Consider the following 9,702-nt stretch of genomic DNA (forward strand, 5'->3'; position numbering starts at 1 on the left):
TCTACATTATGAACTCAATGCTTTTAATCAAACAGAAGCACATTTGCTGAGGTTGAGTGATGTATGTACATAATGTTGCCCATCAAAGCTCTTACCCCCTAATGTATAATTTTCCAAGCTTTTACTTTTCAAGCCTGGAGGCTGCATACTGTCATTTAAAAAACAACAACAACAGCAACAACTGCAATATCCTTTCAAAAACTGTTATATATTGGAAGACAAGAATCTTTTTATAGAGCATTCAGAGTTGTTGATGGGCTGCAGTTATTGAAAAATTATTTGCTGGTGAGCATATAAAAATAAGTTAAGTGGCTTAAAAAAATGTAATATTTGAATGGGGAGAATATCAACGTCACTACAGCAATTGTGTGGGAAGTTTTTTCAAAATAAAACTGGAGTTCTAGAGAAGGGTACATATCATAAAGGAATAATAAAACAAATGCTGCTAATTTTGTCAGACCATTGCAAACCATTAAGTTTTGTTTTACTTTAAAGCTCTCAAACATACAAAGAGTATTTGCAATTCTCTTACTCTTATAAGTACTCTTACATTTTCTGTATGTCATAGCCATAACTTGGTGTTGACCTGGCATTCATGTGGAAATGAAGTATTTCTCATAGCTTGCCACCAATAACATCGTCTTCCTATTTAAGGCTGAATATAAAATCACTTTAGGTGCAGGACTGTATATTTATCTGGACACGCAGGTAAACAGGACAAACAGGAGTGGGGTCTGCATTATCCCACACACAATTTCAACGAATCAATGAACTTCATTTGCTTTGACATTCAGCATGTATAGTTGTGGTGTGAAAAGGTTAAGATTGATTGTAATCTAATGTTTCATGTAATGCATGGATGTTTTCCATACACCACACAACACACCATCTTTTTGACAATTGTGAATACACTGAGAAAATGTCATTTTATCTTTTTTTATTATATAATTTCATTCTCAAGCTCCCTCACTTTATTAGGAGCCAGAAATCAAGGCAAACTGAAACTGAACTCATTCCTTTCTCCCTTGTTTAAGTCTGAACCCCAGTCTACTTCCCTTGTTTATTTTGGCTTTTTAAGGTGTTTTTTTTTTCTTGTCAGAAAATGGAGGAGCCTCACCAAACCTGATGGATGTCCTAATTGAATTCATTTTGATTAAAACGAATAAATTTTGTTCAGTGGAAGCTCCGCTTGGGGGTCCAGAGCGCCAAAGCTGAAATGTCCCCTTGCGTTACCAGGGAAACGGATAATGATAATAAATGCCGAGCCCCAGCTGGACTGAATAAATATACAGTAGGCCTGCTGAAAGCTGACAACTTCAAACAGTTGTTTAAGACCTGGGGTATCAAGTAGATATCAGTGATCTATCTGAACATCTACACATTTGATTGTCTTCATTTTTCCCTGCCTATGGCTTAAAATGTGTTGCATATTTGTAGATGTATAATGATAAGTGTTAACAATGTTGCCATTCTATTGTTATGAAAGGTTTTCAATGATTTTGTTTGGTTTTACTTCACATATACATGGGGTATATGTAAGTATACAGTAAAAATAATAATGTCAGGAATAATGTCAAAACATCAGGGGATTTCTTCCGAAATGGGGACTCACACAACATGCACAGTCTGTTCTCAAAAAGCTCTTCACTGTTCATTCAGAATTCTATCTAAATTTAGTTTTACTATCCATTTTGTTTTGTTCCATTGAAGTTCAAATTAGAAAAAGACACAATATTTAGTGTCTTAGCCTTCTGGATGGTTATAGATTGCACATGGGTGTACAACCTTCTGAACAGTTGTCGCTGTAGCCAGACTAATAGTGAAACTGTAGAGCCAAATTCAATTAAAATTAGTCTCATTCAAACTGGATGTTGAAATCAAGAAATCATCTTGATATTATTATTATTTTTTTTTTTGTATGAAAAAATTAAATTGCATCACTCAGGTAGAAACAGGAAACAGAGATAGAGCCCTTTTTAGTCCTGCTGCACCACTGCTGTTCATTTTCTCAGCTTTAAATGTAAAGATAAAGATGTACTGCACTAATTAATTGCTTTTGATTGCGAGGCCTGCATAAAAGGATGCTATCTCTTCCCTTCAGACCTGTTTTTTCAGCCTCTTAATTGTGTGTGGGGAAATTCACTGCAGCCAGCAACAGTGGCGTATCAATAATACATTATTCTATCATTTCAGCTGACCATTATCTAAGAAATGATTCCAGATAAAAACAAGTGGTCCACATAGCACATCCGGCCACAGTTTTCTACTCCATCTGCAGATAGTCATATAGAAACACTCTGAAATCTACCATATTTACTGTACTGAACCTCTAATATATAAACCCTTAGGTAAGACTCAAGACTCAAACCCTTAGGTAAGACTCAAGACTCAAAAAGTTTCATTTTTTACTCAAAACATCAACAGGTTATCCATATTTTCTGAGTTGTTCTGCTGTTCTGAACTGCCGAAAGCTGACTGAGTAAAATTTGCCACCTTGAAAATGAACAGTAATTCTGCAGCCGTACAGTAGCAATGACCAGTCATCATGGGGACAGCACTCAGCGAACCCTCCCACTCTGCCTTAGTCACAGTGGAATACGAAGTTTCATCAAAATGCTTTTTCTCCACACAGCTCCAGTTGTGTAGAATCTTTGAACAGGAGGCCAGAAAGGAAGAACGATTCTGAAAAAGGAACAGGAGGGAAGAAGAGGTTAAGGGGGGGTACAAAGGGCACGGCTTATCGGTCTTTTCCCCCAGTCACTGCACGGGTCTTGCGAGGCCAGTTTCTCGGTTGCGTTTGTGTCTTCTGCTGATACTGCGGAATTAAGTGTTTGAGTGGAGATCCTTTGTTCCTCCACTCTGTCAAGCACTTCTGACATTTAATTTTTACATTTTTTTTGTGTGCACACAGCAGTTTGTAAACTTGAGCAAATGTCATTTTGCTGACGTTATATTTTGTTGAGCATAAAATGTTTAAAGTGATGCGGGGGACTCCTCTATCAGTACCAGACAATGCACTTTCAGTGCAGTCTGCAGGCCAGATGGTTTCATGTGGAGCTACAGTTTCAGCATTAGCACTGAGTACCCTGGTGATTTCTTTTCTGTGCACATCCACCAAACTCTAATTCGCGACCACCTAGCCTTTGAGTTCAGCAAAGTTTGTTGTTGTCTTAGGCCTACTGCTTTTTCCATTGACTAAAAGAGACAGTATCATAATAGCTGGAAGTTCATTCCCACAAAACTCCCACAAAACACAAAAATATACAACCTGCAATGCTGGAGATGTTTATGTTTTTTTCTCTTTTTGTTTTTTGAGCCCTTAATGACCAACTTTGGATCAGTTATGCTAAATCAATTGAGACCGTTCAGTCTGAATAGTGAAATGTTGAAGACCTCAATCACATGTGCGCCTGCATTAATTGAGCAAAACATCGCTCCAATTATGTGACTAAGATGGATCAAAAGTGGCACAAAACCTTGAAACACCCCCTGGACTCCAGTAGCAGACTTTTCTAGCCTTTCTGTAGGTGAAATCCAGGAATGACTTGCATCCACCTGACTGCTGTGCCTTCAGTGTCTCACCTCTCTGTTCTGTGAAGTGGATCAGCGGCGAGCAGGGAACAGCCTTGTTTTCAATATGCTATTGTCCTAGCTCAAGCTGCCAGACTGTCCGATGATTGAGCATACAGATGGGATCACTGTGCTGATTTAGCGGTGATTGGGAATGACGTCAGCTTCCCAAACCTGATAGTGACATGTTGATTTGGGAGGTGAGTGATGGGTGGTGATCCGTTGAATGGTGAAGAAAGTTTCTTTTTGGCATGCGGAGTGATTCTGACACAACCACATGCAATCCAGGCAAAACAAACTGAACTCAATTTTTTTTCTGATTTAAAATAAAAGTGGTAGGGTGGAAAGGCTACACAGAGACCCCCCCCCCACACACACACATATGCATGTACACCCATACACAAGCACACACACACAAGTGGACATACACATGCACATACATACAAACAGACATTTACAGTTACATACACACACATATACAAGTGGACATGCGCACATGCCCACTTAGATATGCACATACACAGGCATGCGCATATATCCATATATGCTCATACAAGCATGCACAAACGCAACAACACTAGCACTATAACCACAGATACACACTGTATGTACTGTACACTGCAGCAACCAAAAAGGATCAGCAGGAGCAGAATTAAATTATGAAACTGTTCTATATAGCCCTGTTTCTCTCCTTCCTCTGCACCCCCACTCCCGCCTCCTCTTAAATGTGATGACAGATCCATTTTAGCCTCTCAGCTCTATATGCTTGTATTCTGTCGAGTAAAGGTACATGACTCAAGTTACCCTTTAAGCTCAATGTGTGTCAAACGTTTATCATGTGCTAGCCTTGAATGATATCATTGTTTTTATATAAATAGAACAAACATTGAAAAACAGACAACGAGACTTGAATTCTTTGCCTAGGATAGCACTGTAGTATGAAAAAAAAAACTTGTTGAAAATGAATGAATTATTTATGACAAAATGACAAAAGCAGCCAATTAACAGTCTATTGCCAATTAAATTTGCAAGGGAAGAGGAGGGAATTTGTTTATTTTTCATGTGTGTGCAAATATTCTGCTGGTGATTGGCTTACACATTTTGACTCAGTATTATAAAATTGACATGAGGCAGGAAGGCAGCGCTGATACGTCTATGGACACCTGCTTAAGACATCTGTCCCTGCATCGAAAACAATACCAAATAATTGCACAGAACAAGAACAAGGATTATAGTGTACTGGGCAGGAAATACGCCCATACATATTTACACACTGTATGGGTAATTGTGGAGCTAGATTTTTGCACACTTTTGTATATAATAAAGTATACAAGCAATTCATATTGCCTGTATAAAACTGGAATTCTAATCTGACTCTTTGAAATACACAGAGGCACATAGTGCGTGCGGTGACAAAAGAAGTGGATTTCATTGCCTGTTTTGCATGTTTGTACATGGTATTGAGCCTCACCGGTGTGCATGCATTATACATATATTTCCATCCAGTTTTTGTTTATGTAAGGATTTCACAGGCTCCAAAGGGCCATGAGGAAATGAATAAAACAGTATAGGTTTGCCGTCGTACGGGAAAAATTCCAATTGTCACAGCCCAGCACTCTCTGCATTCATCTTTGTTTGCATTTATTTGGAGGCAAAGTGGGCCAATAATGGGCTCCGATCTTCCCCGCAATTCAGTAGTAAATCTAATGGTCATAGTAATCATTTTTCATCATCCTTTTTTAGAGGCACTTCTAAAATATCAATAATGATGCCAGGCTCAATGATTTTTTTTTAACTATTAGGCTTAAAAATGAAGTTAACACTTGCTCTTTTTTGGGGTGTTAAGCTCATTTGAAAGGATATTACACCTCTGGTACTGAAGTGTACTGTAAAACTACCAAAACTAGACTGAGTTCGGGTGACAGTGAGATCATACTCATACTGGTTCAGAGCAGTGAGTTCACTGTATACTATGCTTGGAATTAAAGAGACCTGACAGACAGAACCAACAGATAACAGGTTGAGGATGAGGTGCTGATGAGGGGTTGATATGGAGGGATTGAGGGGAGAGTTGTGAAAATAAAAGTGGTGGTTGATGGTGGTGGGGGGGATGGTGGAACAAAAGAGAAGAGATGGGATCTAGAGGGAAGAGTAGTGGATCACAGATGGAGGGGTGGAGGAAGAAAGATTAAGAGTTGATTGAATGAAATTAAGGAAGGAAACATAGAGAAGGAGGAAGAAAGGAGAGGTTGAGAGGGGGATCTAAGTAGAGGAGTACCGTAAATGGAAAACTGGTCAGTGATAAACAGCTTAAAGCCAAGCCTATGCTGCAGGCATAGACATGCCTGTGTGCTGTAATGGAAGCGGATTTATTCCAAGCTGTCTGCCTCCCTTTCTGAATACTGGACAGTGTCAGTCTCAAGCAGTTGGTTGTCTCTTTTCAGCATAACGCAGTAAAGATCCCTTGAGGGTAGAAAAGGCCTATATTAGAATTAGTAAAACATTCATGTTGGAATAAACTATTCTTATCAAATATCTTTCTGGAGTTGACACTATGCAGAAGCTTTGAGGAACTTTTTTTCTTCACTGGAAGGAGTTCTGTAATCAAGGGACACAACAAGTACAGGGTCTCAGTCCAGCTCATCTAAGAGGATACCTAGGAACCTAGCAGATTTGCTCATTAACTATTACCTATGTCAAGCTGAGACCAAGCTTTCCAAAATTTAATAGAAACACACCGATGTTGTAATCCTAGAGATAGACAAAATAATGGAAACACCAAATAAAAAGAACTTTAGGTAAATTCAAGTAACTAAATCACAGTTAAAAGCTACCAAAACATGTGTGTCATGTAACATAATAAATAAAGAATTAATTTAATAAATTAATAAATTAAATTCCATATAATAGTGTCAAAACTAATTAACACTGCTTTAGTATATGAGTTTATAAAGCAACATGAGAGGTTGCAACATGTAACAGCACTTTGAAAGGAGTCAAATAGTTGGTGCCCAAATTGTAGGTGTGTCAGTCACAGAATTGGCAAAATTATTTAATGTGCCAAGGGAAGAGGAACAGTGTCAAAAATCATGACAGAATATGCCAACTAAGGAAAAACTACACCAAGAAAGAGAAAAAGTGGTCCAAGTCCAAGCTCACCAACAGGGATAGATGGACACTTAACAGCATGGTTGCTAAAAACTACAAAACAATGACCACAGAACTGAATCCACACCTCAGTGAGCCTGTCCTGACATAAAATTGTAAGTTGTGAGCTTAACATAGCTGATGTTTATGGTAGGGCTGCTATTCAGAAACCACTTGTAATCAAAGCCAATGCACAACAATGGATAATCTGGTGTTCTGAGCACAAAACCTACAATTCTGAGTATTGGAAGAAAGTAGGATGGTCTGATACGTTGTCTTTTATTCCTGTTCTCCTACATCTGGATGGGAATATGTTTGGAGAAACCCAAAGGAAGCCTTCAACCCACATTGCCTGTTCCCGGTTGTTAAACATGATAGTGGGTCTATTATGGCATGGGCAGTTATCAACATGTACGGTATATATAGTGACACAAGCAGCAACCAGGGGTGCTGTCATAGAGGATGGTACTTCATGCACAGTTAGCAGTGCCCTTTCCCAGCCAAGAGCAGCAATAATGAATCTGGCAACATATGAACTCAACAGATCCTTGTTTAAAGATTTTAAAAAATCTTGTTTAAAGATTTTAAAATGGACCTCAGCTGTGTAGAGTGTTATAATCAATTCATACCAAGAAAAATCTTTATTTGAGCTTTTTTCAGGTGAATACCTGGTATGTTCCCTTGACCTGTGCCTATTGAACAACTGGTCTTTTACCAATTCCTTTGTGCATGTCTCCAGCTATCAGCTTAGAGTACCTGGAGTACTAGTTTGGGACCAGCATCTGTTTTAGGCTCCAGGGGAGATGGTTCTTTTTTTGGGTTTTTGTTTTGTTTATTTCACAAGGCCTCTATAAGTGTAATTTATTTCACACTGTCCATTAAATCCCCTGTGATATACTGTGGGGATCATATTGGACAGTCAAACAGCCAAATATGCTGTACAGGATTAATGCATGATATGTAATTGTCTCTGCTTATGTTGACTGTCACGAAAAGCTACAACAGTCCATATTTTTTCAGTAAAGTACATATTTTAGTGTCCTACATTAGCATCCTGCATGCATCTCTTTTCGAAAAGAGCCCTGCAGTTCAGAGTGTGTCTCAAGCATAGGCGCTACTCCAAGATGTCCCGTGTTGAACCTGTGTACATCTGCTGTATATTTTTAGATGTGAAGTTGTCCCACTGTGCACACTGAATTGTCAGGCCACCCCTGAAACTGACATTACCATTAGCAGCATGTCTATGGCTTCTTTCCTGTTCATTTCCACCAGTAGTAGTTTGTGCATGCAGAAGTTTTCTCTGGCGTTTATATACCCATGGTCAACAGTGCATAGCCAGCAGAGAACACGTGACACTTTCAACATGTGGGCCTCTGCAAGAACACCTATGTAAGGTGTGTAAGGATTGTCACCAGTGACCATGACATAAAGGTGGACCATGGAGATTTCGTGACTCAGATGTTGTGAGTCAGTGTGTGGAGGAAATTTTTTATGAGGTGTTGGTTTTATTTTTAAATGACAAAAGATGGCAGTGAGTCAGAATACACTATTTGCATGCTGACATAAAAAAAAAACACAGGGTCACCATTGCTGGTACTAGAGGAAAATATCAGCATGTAAACAATACTACTAATGCAACATTGTTAAAATAGCCATATAATAGTCAACAATACATATTGCGCACACACACACTCACACACATACGTATGTATGTATATATACTGCTGCCATGCCTGACACTTCTGAAGGGCACTCCACACCCTAGCTGATAATGTTAGAGCTCAGTCACCAAGGAGATATCGACATGGAAACTGAGAGAACTTATGTTTCCCTTCGAGGTGGAAACCAGTGGGGAGAGAAGTCCAAATTTGTAGACAACAGCCTGAAAGAAGAAGATGTCAGAAAATCATATCAAAATGACTGCACGCTGAGAGGAGAGGGAAAAAAAAACGTCCAACATCCCTGCTCTCATTTCAGCAAACAACAGAGAGAAAAACTGGAGGAATTGTTCATCTTGGAATAAAGCTGCTGCCGCACAGTCTGGTGCACTGTTCCCAGTGTCACACTTGACTGCTGTAATTTCTTCTCTTTCTGCCATAAATCACTACACAAACTCCTGCTGGCTGACTACTATCACACACAAAGCCATAGAGACATGCTGTTCCTTATCTAAATTTTGGATTGTAAAGTGCCTTGCATTAAGAAAATTCACTTCATGCACTTTTTAACCTTTTCATGTATACATAAAAAAATATTTTGGCCTCCAGCTCTTTAAACGGTCCAGATACTTTCAAGGTCTGTTAAACAATAGATCTCCGTCAGTTGATGTATGTGACAGGCCACTGCAGTGTGTACTCACATAGTCCCGAGTGCTTTATTTGACCACTGTGACTCATGAGTCAGCTCGGTGTCTAAATTTCGAATGAGATAGAAACGTCTTTCACATCATAGCTGTGAAAGATTGCCGTGATCAGAAATTCTACTAGGGCTTACAAGCTGTCATAATTGGAATCTCCCATGATGCAGTTTTTTCCTCTAGTCGAGGGACCATTATTGAAAAGCAGAGATGAAATATATTTAGTTGCCGGAGATGGACTGTGTCAATAATCGAAACAACAGGGCACAGAGGCGATGTGGAATTTTGATTGGTGATAATCAGAACAGCAAAAAGGGGTGGCAAGTCACCACTTCACGCGGAGGGAAATTGTCTATTAACGGGCTGTTTCACAGTGTGATCACAGGACACAGTCCATGGACACAGGCTTGCGTTGGCTTGATTGTGCCATCACTCAAGAGTGCACCTGGCCAGCTGTGATTTCACACAAGCAGGAGCGCGAATTGAATGTCCTGTAATGATTTATATTAACTGTATCTCTATGATGCATGCACATTATAACATAACAATTAGCACAACATATGAGTAACATAACAGCCACATTAAGTTTTCATGATGAGTAATTATGTACTTCACAGAGCGTATCATAA

Source organism: Megalops cyprinoides, chromosome 5 (assembly GCF_013368585.1).
Source record: "Megalops cyprinoides isolate fMegCyp1 chromosome 5, fMegCyp1.pri, whole genome shotgun sequence".
In the NCBI taxonomy this organism is placed as follows: domain Eukaryota; kingdom Metazoa; phylum Chordata; class Actinopteri; order Elopiformes; family Megalopidae; genus Megalops; species Megalops cyprinoides.